General features: G+C 40.4%; 1 pseudogene; it reads right to left on the bottom strand.

Annotated features, from left to right (window-relative positions):
- Positions 1-3,925: 3,925 nt before the first annotated feature.
- LOC105854144 lies at positions 3,926-4,404 on the bottom strand (annotated as a pseudogene).
- Positions 4,405-8,342: the final 3,938 nt, after the last annotated feature.

Raw genomic sequence — 8,342 nt, forward strand, 5'->3', positions numbered from 1 at the left:
AAGCCAAAAGAACAAAAAAACATGCACTCAGTTCAACATACAGGATTATGCAAATGTTGATATGTCACTAGGTGTTTCTAAGCCTCTCCCTTTTCCTTGTTTTAAGGAAGCTCGCTAACTTTGTGGTGATTGCATTTTATATATGCTCCCGTGTTAAAAGAAAAGAAGAAGAAGAAGAAGAAGAAGAAAAGAAGAAAGCCATAGTTCTCTCCAAATTGCTCTTATACCTTCTCCTCATTTTCCAAAGAAAATATTTTGTATCTCTGGCTTCACAACATCCTTGAAACTCCAGGCGAGACAAGAATTAGCTTTGACTCAGCTTGGCTAGAGGCTGAAGATATGATCCCAGGTGCTACCGAGAGCACCTGGGATTAGATTTTCTCTCCACAGGACTCTCCCTGTACTTGGCTGTCCCTGAAGAAGAGACTCTCCACATCACATCAGGGCTTCTCAGCTCATGCAAAAATGCCATTTTCTCTTCTCAGCAACTCTGTTCCCTTTACTGACCCAGGCCACCTAGTGAGAACCAGGACTGCTTCTATTGAGCTAGCCCAATCCCTTTCCAAGTAGAAAATCGCATGAAAAGGTACTTCCAACAGTTCGAGTACCTTCTCCCTCCGTTCCATTAGGACACTGAGCAGCTATTAGTGACCTAAGCTGTCCTCAAATGGGAATCAAAATAACTTGTCAGGGAAAGGAGCCCACGGGGGTCAATGTGCTCCTTATATTTTAGTGCTTAAGTGCTCCGAGTTTCTTTGTTGTCTATGCCAATGAGGCGATCGTGGTGTATATCTTATGTAAAGAACACATCCATAAATCTAACTGGAAACCAGAATGTGGCATGACCATTTGCTTATGGGAAAACTGTTTGATGTATGAGGTATTATGACCCAGGAGCTGTACTGTACTCTACTTTCTTCTCTGCCCTCTCCGCTTCACAATCACAGGCTTCACAGCCTGCTTCCAGCAGTGACACGAGTCAGGAAGGGAAGGGTGAAGAGCAAGAAGGGTTGCTCTTTAATTACCTCTTATTTGAATATTAAATTATTCCTCATGAAAAATAGCTAGATTCAGCAGTCTGTGGCCCGGGCCACATTTTTCTGTTAATGTGACCTGGAGCTCTGCTTCATACAAACTCTCAAGTAAATCAGTCTTAAATCAGAGGCAGGCTGCCATCTCCAGAAATGGCCACCATCACAAAAGCTTAACAATTCAGCTGCTCTAAGGGAATTTGGTCTAGAAAGCACATCGAGGAAGTTCTGATTTCTCTGAGAATACTTCCATGCGCATATTTCTGGCTCTCCAAACTGCATTTTGGTAGATGCTAGTGGCTTCCTTGGCTGAGGGCTTGGAAGTAACAATCAACTTTGCTTCGATTTGTATGGCTGGCGCGGGTTAACCCAATGTGGCAGCCACAACTCCTCCTCTCACACAGATGCAAATTGTCCAATTCTCTAGAACACTGCTTTCAAATGTGTGATCACAGCAGGCCTGAGCCCAAAGCATGCTGGGAACTCCTGGTCATGAAAAATGCACAAGAGGGTTGGAGTGGGAATGGAAGTGAAACTTTCTGGGGCCAGCAATAGGCTTCTCCCTATAAGGAGGGTATAGCACAGCAAACTAATTCAGAATGGGTTAGTAAACCAAGATCTGTGCAAATATGGGTGAGCAAGGGGATGGGATTCCCAAGCAGCAGTGTTGATGGTGCCTATTTGAGCAGACAAGTAGATGAACCTGAACGGTGGGACCAAACTGGGAGGGGGACTAGGAGAAACTAGACTGTAAGTTCCATGAGAGCAGAGATTGCATCTGTTTCATTTTCACATTCCCCTGTGCTGAGAGCAGGGCCAGGCATATACTGGGGCTTGATAGCAATGTGTGGGCTCACCCCCCGCATACGATTGGGGCTCACCAGCCAGAGTTAGAGCACTAACAGCTGTCACAATAGTTGTACCATATTCCTGAACTCCAATTTGGGGAGAAGGGCTGAAGTTGGAATCAATGACCAATAGTCCATGATTTAATCAATCTTGCCTCTGTAATGATATCTGCTTACAAACCCAAAAGGATGGGCTTCAGAGCGCTGCTGGGTTGGTGAATGCATTGAGGTTCAGGGAGTATGGTGGACCTAGAGATGGCAAGGAAGTTCTGCACCCTTTCTTTATACCTTGACCTAAGCATCTTCCATCGGATTGTTCCTGGATTATATCCTTTTCTAATAAAACAGTGATCTAGGAAAAAGAAAAAGTGGCTGAATGAATCTCAAAGGGTAGTTGTTAACAGGTAGGATGGTATTACTTTAGCTCATATGTAATGATTCCACACTGACATGTCTATTAATAGAATAGGAAGCCATCTCCAGTCCGTCAAACTATTGGTGAGGAAGCTCCTCTACCAAACTCAACTTCCATTGATTCTAGGACTTAGTGGGGTCCAGCCCTCAGAAGGGTGAGGAAAAGACTGGCAGGGCCCAACTGAAATCCCAACATGGACCTTCTTTCTTATTTCTTTGTAGCCAAGTAGTTACTAGTTGATACTTTCCAGTCAGGGAGTTAGACTCCACATCCCTGCTCTGTCATGTCTATTCTTTGTGACCCCAAAAAGCTACAAAATTATCTGAATTTCAGGTCTCTCACCTGTAAAGTAGGAAAGGTAATAGCACTTATTAAAGGTTTGTTGGGAGGGCTAAATGAGAAATCGTTAATCTACACAAGCTCTGGCCCAGGGAAACACTTAGCAATGGCAGCTGTCACTACAACTATTATTAATCAGACATACTATGTATGATGTAGTACCTTATTCTCATTGTTCTGCTGAAAGATAGTGTCTTGCATAATCATTGTGCATGTTTGACTCTTAACTTTTCCTTCATTCTTTACCACTTGTGCTGGCCTGGCAGGTAGCTGAAGAGCTAAGTTGCACCTTGAGCTGCAGGTCCAGATGGCTCACAGGAGCCCCAAGTGTATCTCATCTTCTTTCTGGGGCTAGGGGCAAGTTAAGGTGTAGTCTTTTCATGTGAAGAACAAGAATCACAAGAGTGTCTTCCACCCATACAAGTATATTTCAAGTCTCTGTTTGATTCATATTGGCAAATATCCCATTGGCAAAGTATGTCATAACCATTAAAGTCAAAGTATTTGAGAATACAATGAGTGGGAGGAATTGCAGAGTTATATGGTAAAAGTTATAACTATAAAAAGGGGTGAATCAAGACAGATAATCATAAAATGGATAAGAAATTCCACTCCTAAAGTGTCATAATCTCTTTGATATATCTCCATATCATAGTTTACCACACTAGGTCTGAGATATCTGTTTCCTTGAGTCCCCACTAGACTGAGTGTTTTTCAAAGGGAAAAATGGTGTCTCCTTTCCTTTATCCCCAGCACTTAGCACCATGCCTGGTGCACAATAGATATGCCCTGATAACTTCATTCATGACTACATTTTTGTTCTTGTGAATAAATATTTGCTCTCATAAATAAGTGGATATTTATTACCATATTTCATCATCCTTCATCAGTCTCCAGGTAATCAAAGCTTGGGGTGACTGGGGCATTAGAAGTCAGTAATAAGTTCACCCAGTATCATTAGGGATCCAATGATACTCCAAAGATAGCACCCTCTTCCAAAAACAGCTCATAAACTTCCTCATTAGTTGCCTTTATCTTTCTCCAAAGTTCCAGGTGAACTTCTCACCTATCTTCAGGATTATTCAGAAAGGTAGATCTCTGTTTCCCTTCACTCCTAAAGAAGGGAACTATGTTCCTCTTAAATAAAGCTTTTCGTCAGCCTGAATGTCTTAACCACAATTCTTTTTAAGTTTTCAGAAGTCACCCTTTCTTTTCAACATCAAACTCTTGTCTATCAAGAAACTCAAAGCAATTTAAAAAATTATGCTGGAAAAACTTATATTTAAAATTAGTCAGCTGGACTCTGTTCCGATGATCCCAATTTTGTTGGCAACATCCAGTGCATCCCAGACAGGAGCCAGTTGAACATATGTTTTCTTCTCTCTATAGGGTCTGATTAGGGTGTTGCCTTGGGCCATGTCATTATCATAGAGCTTCTTCACAGCCTGTGTGATCTAGGGCTTGTTAGCCTTAATATCCACAATGAAGACAAGTCTTTGGTCATCTTCTATTTTCTTCATGACTGACTCGGTGGTTAGAGGGAGCGTGATTGGAGAAGAGTGGTCAAGGTCCTTTCTTCTGGGAGTGACCCAGGACATTTGGGGTGCCTCCAAAGTTACAGTGCCTTGGGCCTCTGACAGGTAGGTGAAGTGCAGATTTTCTTTCTCTTGTGGCTATAGACGCCTTTCAGTACTGCTTTCTTGACCTAAGTTTTTTCTTTGACTTCCCCTTTTGGAGGGGCAGGGGCTTCCTTCTTTACTTTCAGGGCCATCCTTGTAAAGAAAAAGTCAGAGCAATTTTTTGAACGACAGGTCCAGAGAGCATTTAAAAAATGACCAACAAATATTGGAAAGCTTCAAACCTTCCAAGTCTATTCCTGTCCTAAATGAATTCTCAATAACAGTCCCTAACTTCCCACGCACAATTCAAAAAGACATTTGTATAGATTTCTTCCTTTTTTTATTTTGACCCTTAATTCTAGTGTCCATGAGACCATGAGGTCCTCCTGCAATTGGAACTGAAATCTTTCCCTGAAATGGCAGGTATCTGACGGGTACATAACAGATGGGGCATGATTTGATTGGTGCAGTTTGCTTGGTGATTTGATTCACCAAGCAAACTGAAAGTTACTGTCTTTATTATGAAAAAAAAATTGGAGAACTCAGTTTACTATTTATTCTTTTTGGATTTCATAATAATAGACAGTTCTATGTTCTGTCACAGATTATTTGCTTTTCTAAATATAATTTTTACAGTAAATTAACAAATATTTACTCAATAAGACACTTCCTGAATTTCCAGTGGGAATATCTTAGCTCAAAGAGGAACTGGTGTTGTCAAAGTTGTCTTTGCGAATTGCTCTTGAAGTAAAATTAAAAACAGCCTTTGGAGTTAAATTACAAAATCATGGAAATCATAAGTCTTAAAGGAAAACTAGATCTTTCACTTCCTGGAAAAAAACAGTCAATGTTGAACTTTACAAGTTTGACCTAAACTGAGAATTATGAAAGGGATAATTGCTCTTATTCCAGGGTTTCTTCAACTGAAAAATGAATCTATTTTGTAACCAAACACCTCTAACACCTTTTCTATGCCTGGCTAAGTCCTGTGAGGGAAAGAAAAGAATTCAAAAACATGGTGACTGCTCTTTAGAATTCTACAAAGAATTCCAGCATGAAAAAAATATCGTGTGTTCAAGACCAGTGTTTCTCAAACTTTAATGTACATACAAATCACCCCTGACTCAGAAGTTCTGGAGTGTGGCCAAGAGTCTGTATTTCCAACAAACTCCTTGGTGATGTTAATATTGTCAGTCTGTGACCCACACTTTGAGTAAGCAAAGTTCTAGTAAAATATTCTAGATTCTTATGTAAGAAAGTCAAATTAAGGGAGATAATGTAAGTGAAAGTGGTTAAAAAAAAAAGTATCCACAGAGGGTATAGATCTAGAACAACATACCTCTGGCATAACCAAATTCCCACAAAAGATTCTTATGTACAAAGTGCCCATTAGAATCCCCAAAGAATACTAGAGTAGAGTATAAACGTGGTGCCGATTAAATTTCCTCATGCAAATTCTCAATAGGTAAAATATAAAATGGAGTCTGCTTCCATCTATTTCCAATGACTGTATTGGGACACACTTATGCAAGAACAATCACCACAGGTCTTCCCATCTACCTAAGACTAGTTACAATTAAGTGAACTTGTGAACCTGAATAATATTTGCTAGGGATTATCTACCAGGGCAGAGTGATAGATTTAATAAGCTATAGTTTAAACCTCAAAATAAGCTTCCAACAGACTTATATAATTTAGGAAACTGTAAAAGAAAACCATAGAGGAAATAAAAACTTCTTAAGAGTCAGGAAGGTCTTGTTGACTTTTTTTCAGAACATTGAATCCTCACAGACTTTAGAAGAAAATTAGAAAGAGAATCTGTTCTTTATATTATTTTCATTGATTAAAAAAAAGAGCTAGCTTTTCCCTCCACCACACACACTAAAAACATGGAGCAAATATTTTTAAATATCAGTATGTAAAAGTGCTTAAATATTATTGTGTTGTCCTCACTCACTCTTTCTAAAGGAATGGGTCTTAGATTGGGTGAAAGGAAGAGCATTTCAGGCAGGAAGAGAGTTCTGGTCATAATCAGAGGTATGTTTGCTTCAAGCTGGAAAGGGTTGTAGAAACTAAACTTGCCAAAGCAGGTTGTGGCCAGATGGGAAGGACCCAGCTGAATGCCTAGCTAAGAATCTAAACATTCTTCTCTAGGTAGCACATTTTTGACACATAAATGAATAAAATATGAAAAGGGCCATATTGAAGTACTTGATAGCTGTCACTTAGCCATGCTTATTCTGGGACATTGACCTCTTTGACAGTTTCACAGAGTTCTAAGGATGGTTCAGTGAGGAGATGTGTTCACGTTCAAGGTAAAGGCAACAGCTGACCAGAGAGAGAGATACAGAGAGAGACCAAATTCCCTGTATCTGGGACCAGATTCAAGTGAGAGACTCCTTAGATCAAAAGATTTATAGAACGGATCCTAAGAGGGGAAAAATGCCAACAGGTCCCTGAGACTGGGGGAATCCATATTTTTCTCATTAGCTTATTCATAACATGAAGTATTGTGTCTTGCTGAGGATGGTGGAAAATATTTTGCTGAAGTCTTAAGTCGGGAAAAAAAGTTGAGGTTTTTTTTCCCCTCCTTATGACCCCATGCCAAAGAAAAAGTCTGTCACTCTGAATGTTTATGAAAGGGGTTAGCCAGAAGAGCAGGCACAGCCAATTCCCTCTGAGTAATTACTAAGCAGTAGGGGCAGAGTGTTCAATTATTAGGAGATATAATTTGCCCAGCCCCCAGGGTTGGAGGAAGTGGGGCAGCAGGTGGAAGGGGTGAGTGAGATGGAGATCAGACATTTCAAAGTTAAAAATGTACCCAAGGGAATGAGGGAAGCAGCCAGTTTTACATGGCTGTTGCAGTACTTCTGAGTCCCAACAGCCCAGACTGCCAGACTGGGACTCAATTTTCTTCTGCTCCTGGTGAGGGAGAGGTGTTGCTTATTAATAACATCCCATAGTGATGATCTTGACTGTTGTGGTTTTAAAGCTTTTGCTCTCTGTTTCCCTCTTGAATATTCATTCATTGTTTTCTTCATTTATTCATTCATTCTGCTAAGATTATAGCGTGGGGGAACACAAGTTGGGCCAATGCAAGCCTGCACTCAATGGATTTTCAGTATCTAGGAGTAGTCTGAAATTGTTAGGTTCTAAATTATTCCAGAAAAGTCCATGCAAGACTTCACTGCAGACCACAGGGAAGTATAAGTCCTCCTCAAGGCAAACTGAATATTCTACTTTGAAATGCAGAAGAGGTCCTTAACTGTCTCATGGTATGAGAGGAAAGGTTTGGTGGAAATTCATCTAGAACTTTCTTCGGCCTGTCATCCTTTCTCAGTGAGCAGATGTATGACTCTTTGCATGGATTTCTAGAATCAAACCTGAGCCAACATATCTTAGACTTAACTACATCTTCTGATCAGGTCTGAGCATTATACACTCAATGCAAAGTCATACTCACACTCAAAGCTGCTCTGTCCTGTGGTTAGTGTTTTTGCCAGAAGTGAAGACTGCCTTCACGAGTGAATATCATGGTGTCTTGATGATGAAACCAGAGAAGTATAAAGGTTTATTTTCACACCTGAATAATAAAAAAAAGTACTTACTACAACATCTTTGTGTAGAGATGGGTCTTCCAAGAATGTTTTTCTACCTCTTAATGCAACAAGATAATTTTTGTGGTATTAATTTGTTGGCTTCCTCACCTTAGATAAAACTAGCAGTAAGAAAGCTGGGGTCATGGGCCAATAAAGTGTTTGCTTTAATGACCCAGGATGAGGAAAAACCACAAGGAACCACATTTTGTGGTTTCTGAAAATGGAAAAGATCTGTGCCCGTGTGTGTTTGTAGGGTGCAGTAAACAATGCTCAGAGTGAAAGTATTGTGGGATGTCCCTAGGAAAGCTTCTGCCATACATTGGGGCTCCCATTCTAGGGAACAGTGATGTGTTCCAAGGCTACCTTGCAGTGGGGGTAGGTGAACATGAGGCTGGGAGGAAGGGTCTCTCATCAGTAATAAGTGTAGAGTCAAACGAAAAGAGTTAAAGTTGTGTTTGGGGGGCATGTGTTTTCATTTGTAAAATCAAGGA

The sequence above is a fragment of the Condylura cristata genome, unplaced genomic scaffold (genome assembly GCF_000260355.1).
Source record: "Condylura cristata isolate star-nosed mole 26May11 unplaced genomic scaffold, ConCri1.0 scaffold00027, whole genome shotgun sequence".
NCBI lineage: Eukaryota > Metazoa > Chordata > Mammalia > Eulipotyphla > Talpidae > Condylura > Condylura cristata.